The sequence below is a fragment of the Oxyura jamaicensis genome, chromosome 4 (genome assembly GCF_011077185.1).
Source record: "Oxyura jamaicensis isolate SHBP4307 breed ruddy duck chromosome 4, BPBGC_Ojam_1.0, whole genome shotgun sequence".
NCBI classification, from domain to species: Eukaryota; Metazoa; Chordata; class Aves; order Anseriformes; family Anatidae; genus Oxyura; species Oxyura jamaicensis.
In genome coordinates, this window is record NC_048896.1 from 30,295,963 (window position 1) to 30,308,419 (window position 12,457).

The 12,457-nt window shown below is 35.4% G+C and overlaps 1 long non-coding RNA gene across 1 annotated transcript in view; it reads left to right on the top strand.

The window, feature by feature from the left end:
• The window catches only part of LOC118166435, a 157,704-nt gene that overhangs the window by 70,578 nt on the left and 74,669 nt on the right, over positions 1 to 12,457 (top strand). The window lies entirely within an intron of this gene.

Below are 12,457 nucleotides of genomic sequence, written 5' to 3' on the forward strand. Positions count from 1 at the left end.
TAGGCATGGATTATATTGTTCAATATTTTAAAAGGATTATGTTGCTGGAAATGACTTTTACCAAAACATCTCAGAGTAGGAAAAAAAAAAAAAAAAAAAAAAAAAAAGGACAGTGATTGATCATACCAAAAAAATGACTAGGAACAGGATTTTTCCCCTTGACAGAATAATCAGTGTGGAGTGCAGAGATTAGAATGATAAGGCAGAGCAATGTGAACTACCCTAATTTCCAACAACTTTGTGATATTTCTGCCATGCCGGTAGAAAAAGCACAGGCATAAAATCGCTACCTTGCTGAGCAGCAACACTAAAGATCAGTTATCAATAGCAGGTTGATGCCTCAAGGGGAATGCCCAAGATGTATGTAGAGGTTTGCATTCTGTTCAGAATATCAATAAACAGCTCTGCTTAAAATGGAGTATACAGGTATTTGAGCAATTAGGAAGCTTGTCGTGGAAAATCTTTTTCTGGACGTCAAAACAAGATGAAATTAAGAAAGATTTCCTAAACAAAATGTTTAGATTAGATAACTAAAACTCAAAATGTTCAGAGACAGTCTAGTGTAGTACCGCAGAAGAAAATTATTATGATATTTGCAGATAAATAATATAATCTAACAATATAATACTATTGCAAAGAAAGCAGATTTTGTTCTAAGGTGTGCTAATTGAGTTGCCATATGGAAGATATTTCTGAAAATGTCAGAAATGAGGAAAAATTCACCTGTTTATAACCCCTCTGGCTTTCTTCAATATTGCATTTGAAGAATGGAGCCTTTTGCCCTGTCAAAACAGTTTTCCCTGTTATGCAAAGACACGGCATTACTGAAAACTTAAGGAAAAATATATGGTCAAAATTATCTGAAGTTTTCCTAAATGGGAAAATAGCTACTTCAGTAGGATGCAAGCACAGAAGGTCCATCTTATTTGGAAGGAAAATAGCTACTTCAGTAGGATGCAAGCACAGAAGGTCCATCTTATTTGGAAGGACTGGACAATATTTATTATTCAAACGGCAGCATTATTTTTGTGGGAGAAGCCAGTCTGTGGAACAAGGACTCTACTATAGTTCACAGCAGTCATTTTCCCAGAAGGGTGCACATAAGTAATGTTAATACCATATAGATCATCATCACAGTGCATTAAATAGCTAGTGACAGATTGTTTTGTCAATAGAGAGATTGTTTATAAATAGGACAGCTGGAAGCTGACTGTTACTGAGTCAGAAGTCACAGAAAAATTCATACTGAAAGGAAAGGTTAGAGTCTTCGGCTCTTAATTTTGTCTTTATTCATGAACTTCATACCAAATTGCCTTAAAAATGTAATTTAAAAATTAAATATAGTTGCTAATAGATATCTCATTTCAAGAGCAAATAACTTATATCAGACTAAAACAATAACGTTGAAATTTAGGTATAATGTGAAAAAAATAGGCCAAAAATGCAGAAAGCCTGAAGTTACTTTAAATACTTTTTGATGACACAGAATGTTAATGAATGTTAATTGAATGAGTGTTTTGCATAACTGGCAGGGCTCTTTCAGCATAATTAAAAACAAAACAAAACATACAAAAAAAAAAACTACATTGGAGAGACCCATGGAATGACCCCCTCTGGAGAGCTGACCCAGCTTTTGAGAAATCTCTTTGGTGATTCTTGACAATTAGTGAAAAGGGCCTTTAAGGAATGATTTCTCTCCTTTTAGCTGCTGACACTGTAATTGTCCTGAATACTTCAGCAAGGTGTCCAGAGAGTTATGGTAGCATCTACCAGACTTTCCTAATGGAGATAAGCACCTGAATGTGGAGCATTTTGCTTTCTTAATACTAGCAAGAGTTATATCTCTCACTTCCTGGTCAGAACATAATCTTAAATCTTACCTCTCATGAGTAATGACAACATAGCCATTACAGCCAGCAACTCCTAAAATCAGTCAGACAAGCCTACTTTTACATCAGGTCAGTTGTCTTTCAATGGACAGTCCAGCACTCATGGGATATGGGATATGTCAATGTATATACAAATGTGCATGAACATAAGATTTCTAGATTGAAGATATTTGTTAAATAAGGCAGCAGTGGGTAGACTAATTGAGCTTGACACTGGCTACCTTCACCAGCTGTACAACAAGCAGTGAAATCCAAGAAGGTTCTTCTCTAGTTCTTCATCATGAACAGGTGGCAAAGCTTTAATTAATTTGCTCATTTTGCATACTATTAGAAAGGAGAAGGGGACTTCTTAAACAAGAGGTTGGGTGGAGTCAAAATTTCTGACATGTTGCTTGCCCTCCCCACTTAACAGGATTAGGAATTCTGTTAAACTTCAGCAGACCTCCTCCATTTTCTGTACTGTTGCAGTGAATGGCGATGTGAAAAAAGTCAGGAATGCTTGTGGGATTTAAGGTATGTGTCAAATAACGGTTTAGGATTCCTTCCTTGGTCTGATAGCTTTGTAGCCATGTCCACAAAACAGGGCTTAGTGTTTTAGAAGCTCTGCTATTTCCTACATTCAGGTACTGTGTGCTGAAACCAGGCTTCTTTTTTTTATTTTATTTTAAATATGTTTTATTTTGTAATATGTATTATTTTAAATATGTTTTCTGAGTCTCCTTACTGTCATAGACTCTAGTTTCTCTAAAGATTATGAACTGCATTCCTACAACAACTCATTTATCACAACATTGCTGATAGTAATGTATGTGTAACAGACTATACAGCTGAAGCTATTTCCGCAGCAGTAGTCAGTCTACTGCAGACAGGTATCACAAATGATTTTGTACGTCCTTTTGTAGTCTGTCAAAAATTTGTGATACTTGATAATCTTTGTAAAGCTTCACACCATTAAGTGGTTAATAATGTTGTAAGAACAAAACTGATGTCTTTGCAGTTATAAAGACTGCATATACAATACTGTTGGGGAACAGAAAAAAACTAGAAAATAGAATCCAAAAAGAGTAATGCAATATATTTATTTATTTTTTTGATGGATGTGTACTGACGATACCTTTAAATGGAACATTCCCCATGTCTAAAACCGAGTCTACCATTTACATGTATTACTAATTCCCAACAGATGTCTGTAAATTTGTTATAGCGTGACCTTTGAGAACTGCACACTTTGCTTGACTCCAAGTACCATTTCTCCTTCTTTGAATAACTATTTATTTACCCAGCTCAGCTGGGTGCTGTGTGACAGCTTTTGTCCTCCACGGGCACGCAAAAATCCTTTTCTTTTCTATGAAATGTTGGTTTCTGGAGGTGGAGAATCTTCTTCCTATTTCTTCTGGAAGTCTTGCAAAACCAACTCTCAAACACAGGTGTTACTGAAAAATATTCTAGGGACATTTTTTTCCTGTGTAATACACTATATTCAGTACTGACAAAAAAAAAAAAAAGATTTTTTTTTTTTTACCAATTTAAGGAAGGTAGATATGTTAATAAGTCAATAATTTTATAGTAATAAGTACACATAGTTTTCCTAAAAACCAACCAAACAAAACTAATTATTTTGGACACTTAGAATAATTATCATAAACTTTATAATCTTTCTTTCCCCTCTATTTCTATAAAGAAGCTGAAATTTTGAATTTTACAAAAGTTGAAAGTTACTTTTTTCTTTTTTAATATTTTCCTTTTTTAACAAATGGTCATCCATGATGATTTCATGAATAAGATATCACTACAACTTAATATTGTTAAATATGCTTCTAATGTTATATCTTTGAAAATGGAACTGCATAGAACTGTTTTAATGCCACATACTTCAGCTCAAATTATTTCAAATTATACTGACATTTAATTAATTAAAAGTTATTCTTAGAATATGAAATAATTATGTAGTTCAAATATACTTAACTAATATGATACTTGATGGGGAAAGGGCTGTTTTATTTCCTTTTGAAATGAAGAGTGCTGCAAACAACAAGCATCTCTAAAAAGGATTCAGACATTAATAGATGCTGAATTTTGAAACCAAAAGTTAGAGAAACAAAAAAAATGCAACAAATACCACCACCTCAAAATCGATTAGTTTTTTTTATCAGGGAACAATAGACCACTTCATAAATTTCTCATATTGTTCTTCATCTGTTTCTCATATTGTTCATGTCAAAAGGAAAAAAAATCAAAATTTGAATGTTAATCATCAAGAAATATTAGTGTGTTTATTCTTAGGCTAGGAGCATGTCATGGTCATTGTAATAGGGTTCCTTCATGGGAAACTGTCCATGTTTATATTCTTGCTGATGACATTTTACATACTTCTAAATGCTTGTTCATGATTGCTTACATGCTTCAAAAGATCTTGAAAAGAACTGATCTGAGTAAAGATCATCTCAATTAAGGAGCCACACAGTAACCGTGCTTTTAAACGTGTTTTTTCTGATTGTACCGGGGGAGTTTGCAAATAAAAGTATGGCTGTGCTTCAGTGCCTCAGCACAGAAGGCAACCAGGAGGGGAGATATTCAATGACAAGGAGTCATCTGCCTGGGACCCCCAGGACTGGTCACAAGCAGAAGAAAAGGTCTGAGATTAAATGAGGTCTGAGAGCAGTTTAAGAGACCTGGCACACACAGGTAAGTGTGTATGTGTGTCCATATCTGTTCCTTTAAATCATAGAATCATGGAATGTATTGGGTTGGAAGGGACTTTAAAAATCATCCAGTTCCAATCACCCTGACATGGTCTGGGATGCCCAGGTTGCCCAGGGCCTTGAACACCTCCATGGATGGGGCATCCACAGCTTCTCTGGGCAACCTGTTCCAGTGCCTCACCATCCTCTTCGTGAAGAATTTCCTCCTATCCTCTAATTTAAATCTCCCCTCTTTTAGTTTAAGACCATTCCCCCTACTGTTATCTACCCAAGTAAAGAGTCCTTCTCCATCTTTTTTATAAGACCTGTTTAAGTATTGAAAGATTGCAATGAGGTCTCTCCAGTGCCTTCTCTTCTGCAGGCTGAACAGACCCAGCTCTCTCAGTCTTTCTTCATAGTAGAGGTGCTCCATCTCTCTGATCATCTTTGTAGCCCTCCTCTGGACTCGCTGTAACAGCCCCACATCCTTTTTGTGCTGGGGGCCCCAAATCTGGATGCAGCACTCCAGGTGGGACCTCAGACGGGCAGAGTAGAGACAATCCCCTCCCTTGACATGCTGGCCAGTCCCCTTTTGATGCAGCCCAGGACACCTTTGGCCTTCTGGGCTGCAAGCACACCCTGCTGGCTCATTTTGAGCTTTTTGTCCACCAGAACCCCCAAGTCTCTCTCCACAGGGCTGCTCTCAATGAGCTCCTCTCCCAGTTTGTATTCCTGTCTGGGATTGCCCCAGCCCAACACCTTGCACATGGACTTGTTGAACCTCATGAGGTTCACATGGGCCCACTTCTTCAGCCTGTTCAGGTCCCTTTGAATGGCATCTCTTTCTTCTGTTTTATCAACTGCACCACTCAGCTTGCAAATTTGCAGAGGGTGCAGCAATGCATCATCTATGTCATCGATGAAGATAGTGAAAAGCACTAATTCCAAGACAGAATTGGAATGGGACACCACTCATCACCAGCTTCAATCTGGACATAGAACCACTGACCATTTCTCTCTGGGTGCAGCCATCAAACCTTATCCACCAGATGGTCCACCCTTCAAATCCATATCTTTCCAATTTAGAGATTAGAATGTTGTGTAGGACCATGTCAAAAGCCTTACAGAAATCAAAGTAGATGACATCAATTGGATATCGCCTGATGCAGCTCCTCCATCATCACCAGTTTGGTCAGGCAACACTTGTCCCTGGTGAAGCCATGCTGGCTGTCCCGGATCATGTCCTTGTCCTGCATCTGCCTTAACATTGCCACCAGGAGGATTCATTCCATGATCTTCCCAGGCAGTCATAATTTTAGAAGTGCAGAGTAGTATAAGAACTACAGATAATTTAAATAGTTTTGTATGCCACTTTTCAACTTCTTCTGTGAAAGTCTAATTAAATTAGTTCATACTTGTTTCTTATTTTAAAAGCAAACAAAAAAAAAAGGACTGATTATTTTAAAGATGAAATATGAAGACTTCCTCTACTTAAAATATTTTCTAACTTTACTGTTTAATTTCTGCCTGATAATAAAAATAAAACACATTAAATTTAAATGAAACTACTTTCAATGTATTAACAAAATTTCTGCATGCAATTAATATTATTGAAACTACTTGATCATAGTAATAGATAGGAATTGAATTAGATTATATTATACAATATTCGAGTTGTTTTTCTCTTCCAGCAGATGCAATATACAGTCAGGTCAGTTTTATGACTCTTTTATCTTCTTATGTTTATGTCAGTATTTATTTGACATGTTTCTACCTTCTTATTCTGCAAAGGTTAAAGTCAGCTAACCTCTGTGGATATTTCAAATTGCAGAATTCAGAAATGTTTCATTCAAATAAAAGAGCTCATAGTCCCACATAAGGTCAACAGAAGAAATAGAAACCCCATGAAAACAATTCCCTCAGAAAGGCTCCACTTGGCTTACAAAAAAGTCATTTCTCTCCAGTTTATTTGTTGTGTTTGGAATAAGCCTTATTTGCTGTAGCTTACATCTTGACTCTCTGAGAAAGTCTGAGCATTCTGAATTGGCTTCTTTTAACTGCACATCAATTGACACCTAAGATCTGCAAACATATAATGGAAAACTTAGTAATTTTAATAATCAATGACTGATTATATTATATGATTTTATATATATAATAAATATATAATACATATTAGATATTATTTTTATATAAAAATAATATATATATTATAAAAATGTCTTTCATTTCTTTTAAGAGTTCTGTTGTTTCAAAATTTTAAACTTAGTAAAAAAAAAAAAAGAGCTCTTACTGTAAAAGAATTTGTAGGAGTAGATTTAATTAAATTATATTAATTATTTGGCTTCTCCTTTTGCCTAAAGAAACAATGCAGCATTATTTTTTATACTGAGGGTTCTTATATGAATTCACCTGTGTTTAAATGTGCCTCTGGGGCTTCTGAGAATGGACCAATACCCTATTTGATGAAATAACTAGTGTCTGCACCCAAGATGAAAATTACCTCTAGGCAATTACCTCTAGGCAGAGTCAGCCAAAGGTCTCTCTGCTGTTTAAATGGAATTAAGAGTTTATTCTGACCCTCTGTACTGTATTAATCTTACCTTAGGAAAAAAAAAAAAAAAAAAAAAAACTCTAAGTTTTAAACACTGCCTCCACATTTCGAAAGTGGAATATAAATTTAAAGAACAGAGCCTCAGTTGAACAATTTTTTTATTGCATTTCAGGATTTTTAATTTTCTTTTTCAGATTAACATAATAGATCAAACTAAATGAAATAAAATAATCAGAATAATCTCTTCTGTTATGGTCATGGAAGTCATATTTGTCAATATCTAGTAACAGCTGCTCCACTGAATAATGAGTCTCCTGTGCTGACACTATAAAAGAATAAATAAATTAAAATTGGATACCAGCTTATTTTTTTTGTGTTGAGTGCTTCTATATTCATATCTTATACTCAGAACAAAAATTCCTTCATAGATGTATTTATGTCCTTTAAACTACATAGTTAAGAAAAAAGGAAAAACAAACAAAACAACAACAAAAGTTGCTTTTCCAGTCTTTAATAGAGGATATTAAGTGATCTGGAATCTGCCGAAGTGACAATTGATAAAGAATGACAATGGATATGATTTGTGTTTGAATTTGTTTGGTTTATCTCAGTTTCCTGATACATAAGGGTGTTTACTTATTGTGTTAAGCACTCTACCAAAAGCTGTACTGAGGTACAGCTGTCTCAAAGTGCTGCTGTGTGCAGCAGAGTTTTTCTTCTGTGGCCAAATGAACAGGTCATCCTGGCTGTAGCCAACATTGTGTCTGGGTGTTTGCTTAGACTCTGGCTAAGGCATACATTTTCCATTAGTTTCCACTGAGAAGAGAAAGCACAAAACCCTCTCCTTTCCCCTTCATCCAAAGCAAAATATCTGAGGGCATCATGCTATTCACTATTCTATGAGAGGCTGGACTGTTCATGGCTTTGTCTTAGCTCAATGTCATTTTTTTTTGCACTGATAAATAATGCCATTATGAGTCTGAACCTTGAAAAGCATAGCTGCATATCTAGAAATATTTTCAAATACAATGTGAACTATACATTTTATTAAAACAGACATAAAACATTCATGTACCTGACTGAAAATATAATCAGAACAGATGCAATATCGCATACTTGCCTACATAAAATTTTAATGACTTCCAACGTTATTTACAGAGCCGCAGAGTAAAAATAGGAGTTAGTTTAGCGGCTTGGTCCAAAACCAACCTGCAAAAGCCACAAGACTTTATGTTATGTTTCATGTAGCCATAGCAAACAAGGAGAGAAAGTTTGGAGGTTAGGGGGTGGAAAGAAAGGAGAACAGAGAAGAAAATGAATTCACCTTGAACTACAGTAACAATGGCCTTTGCAAAGCAAGTAGGGTATTGCTACGAAGGCAATCAGCACGCTTGGAACTAGTAGAATATCTGATGATTCTAGTTGAGACAGGCATCCTAAGAAGTAAAGAAATGCCCGAAATGTGAATAAAAAAATAGATCCTCTTTGTGTTTGAATGTATGACCTAAAGGGCATTGCAACATTTCAGCCACTGGAGTAAATTTATTTAGCAAAATGGAGAGCAAGAGAAAGTAAGGAAAGCATGGCTTAAAGATTTGTTACTCTTGGAAATGTTGTAACTTTGAAGTGTATGTTCGTGAGCATGAAAAAAGATGATAGGGGGAACTTTAAAGTGAACTGCAGTGGGTGTAAGGAAAGACAGCTATCCTGAAAAGTACTTTGGTGAGTTCAAAGATAAATATGAGAAAATTGTGTACCTGGTCTTTTATGTAGTGGAACTTTTCACCATGTAACGGTTATAATGGGCATCTGGTGTGACAAAGTGTTTGATAGCAGCTGAAAACAAACTGACCCTTGAACTAAAAGGCAAAGTAATCAGCTTATCTTGCTGCATGAGCTTGTACAAGCAAATTTATTATGTTGTGGATTGAAAAATCTTGTTTTCTTGTTAGTTTGTTTTCTCAATGAAAAATAAAGTGTGGAAAAAATAAGGTAGAAGCAATGCCAAGTGCACAGGCTGTTCAGTCCTTGTAGTCACATCTCACATGGTTTCCAGGATTAGCTATACTCCCAGAGTGTGAAAGACTACTAAGTGCCACTAGATCACAGAACAGCTTAGGCTGCCAGCTACCAAAATACTGTATAAGAAAATAGAACTACTTACTCACACTGGTTTTGTAATGTTTCTTTGACATCAGCAGAAAAAATGTTCTTTTAGTGGGAGTAGGATCAATTCTTACTGCGGTAGTTTTGAAGACTGGCCGATACATTTGGTATCTGAGAAGATGAGCAACATCGAAAAACTTGTGGAACAAGCTTGTTATGGTAGACAAGTGTCATGCCTCAGACCTGTCTCATAAAGTGATGTTCAAGAAACTCTTCATCACTGAAGTTTTATATGAATGAAACACGTGACCACTTTAGCCCACTTTTCAGCTTAGCTTGATGACATAGCCAGCATCATTAGAACAGAATATTACTTGAGAATCTCCACATCCAAATACTGTGACAAAACAGGACTGATTTTTTTATTTATTTATTTATTTTATTTTTTATTTTTTAACCTAAACTATAGTTGAAAAACTACACAGAAGTAAAAGGAGTCATAGAAATGTAAAATGTGTGTCAAGGAAAGGAGAATTAAAACATTTAACCTAAACAAGGCACAGTTGCTACTGCATCACCCTGACCTACAAATTGAGTGCACCTACAGTATTACCAATTAAAGAAACACTCTGCGATCTATTATTTATTTATTTATTGCTAGGTACCATTTGTCAGCCTGAAGTTTTGCCTTAACACCTACTACGTGAATGTTCAAGTGCACCATCTTTCTCTTCCATGACAGTAGTTTGCATCCAGCTAAGGAGGAGTAAGCAGTCTCAGTTTTCAAGATGCTACAAGTATTTACTTGGTTCAGTCTCTAAAAAACATATGACATTTTTACACCTCTGATTTTTCTTCATTCCAGAAATGGGAATAATGAAACCACCATTTTTAATGTTTTCTAACAATATTCCAAATATTTTCTTCTGGTACATCTTGCCTTCTAATTAAAATAATTTTGTAATAGATCTATCTACACATAAAAATACATGTTTTGGATGCAGATTTTTTGGGGGTTTGAAAAAAAATAATTTACTCTTAATTTGTATTTTAATATGAAATAAATTATTTAAGTGTCTAATTTCATAATGTATTTTTATTTGCTAAATGCAGTTTTCATTATCTGTTGCAGGCTTATTGCACGAGCTGCCCTGTAGAAAGCACTATACAGACATCTGCTGCAATGTTTTTTTTTTTTTTTTTTTTTTTTTTTAATTCCCTTTGCTGATATTTTCTGTTATTCTGAGATTTCCATTCTTTTAGTATCCATTTAGTATCCATATGAGACTTTTAAAGCACCATTGTTGGTTATTTTTATTTTTTTATGGACAACACTGGGTAGTATCTGACAACTCATTACTGAGACTAAAATAAAAATCCACAGGGAATTTTCTCCCCCTGGGATCTGCCAAAATCTAAGCAGATTTTGTTTATAATGTATGGCATTTTTGTCGAACTTAAATTGGTAGAACCCCATAGATTTTTGGAAGAGTTACATCAGTGTAATAAACTGAAGGATTGGTGGGTTGTTTCTCTACATTACTTCAACAAAGATTTCCTTTGGTGTTTTCTTGTTTTGTTTTGTTTTTCTCCTTCCTAGTTAGCTCTGCTTTTATATAAATGAACTATATTTGTAAAAGAACCTGGCTGAGTCCCTGCATCATTTTTTTTCCCCAGTCATTCCTCTACTACTGCAGAGAAAAACAGTCAGGTTGTCCATCATGAAAAATACTTATCCACATCTTATACCGAACCACAAACACATTCACATATGTATCTCTATTAAAATTGTTTTGTGCAAAACATTAGCAAAACTTTTTTATGGAAATGGCTTCCTTTTATAGAAAAAAAAATCAAAAATTTTACTTTCTTAATCTATATTGTACATAACTTAGGCTACATACTATTTCTGTAATAGCACTGCATTAAATAGATATCCTTTATACCTGTGGTTGGAAATGCACATATGATTTTATTTATTTATTTATTTTAATGTCCCTAGGTTACTTTATTACATTATTATTTACTCACTTTCCTTTCTCACAGCACTCTCTGGCATTCAGTCATCTAAAGATGTGGGTGTAAATACTGTTTACTCTTCAATGTGAGAACACATCAATGACAGTTGTGTTCTGAATATGTTCTAGTTATCCAAATCTGCTGCAAAATGTACAGAGAACCAATATATTTCTATTTCCTGGAGGCATCTGAAGGCTCTTTGTTTGATACTGACTGAGAAATTGCATGTTCATTTTGGTACTACATCTTTTCATCTCAAAACCAAAAAGCTCAGACAGTGCTTCACTCAGTTGCATTCTTTAAACTGATGCCAGTCATATTCGATGCATTTTCTTTTCCAAAACAAAACACCCAGTCCAGATGTCCCAGTTTTTTTTGTTTTTTTGGGGGGGGGAGGGGGGTTGACTGCATTTGTCTGAATATGCATCTCTCTCCCAGGAGCAGTCTGACGGATTGTCTATTGAGTGGTACATCAAGCTGTGTTGTGTCCATCCACAATGAACAAGCATGTTTGCTGCATGCATTCAGCTTGGCGATTTAGCAGCTATGGACTTGACTGTGTCAGTGTTTAAACAGGGATTCATTTGAACTTCAACTTTATTTAAAGAAAAAAAAATCAACTCCTGTGACTCTTCCTCACCCAATTAAATGTCAAACTGCAGAATAATACCCTTCTCATTTCAGTCACATAATTTCTCCCTATCACAAGTATATAATATCCATGCAAAATGTTTTCATTGTAAGTATTACATGTATTTTCAGCTAAACTTGTTGTGTTTCCTTTAATTTTTTAATCTGATTTAGTATCGGTAAACACATAGGATTAGTAGTATACTTTAGGCAGCCAGATATCTATGATCCATGACTGTTGAAGAGGCCCCAAGCTGAAAAGCACTGCCCTAGGTTACTGTAATTCATTTTCAATGTGAATTGCAATATGCTGTGATTATCCTTCGGTAATGTGGTTGAGAGAGAACCACAGTCCTTGGGCCAACTGGCCTGTGTTCATGTGGGTTTGGGAGAACAGATAGATTTCATGATTCTTGTTCTACATATCCTGTGAGTCACATCCAGTGCCCTTCTAGCTCTTGGACACTGTGTTTTCTCTGAGAGGAGATTTTTCTTTTTCAGTTCAAAGTTCACTCAATGTGTGTGTCACAGGGGAAGCTGTGTGAATGTGGAGGTTTGTTGAACGTAGTGCTAGAAGA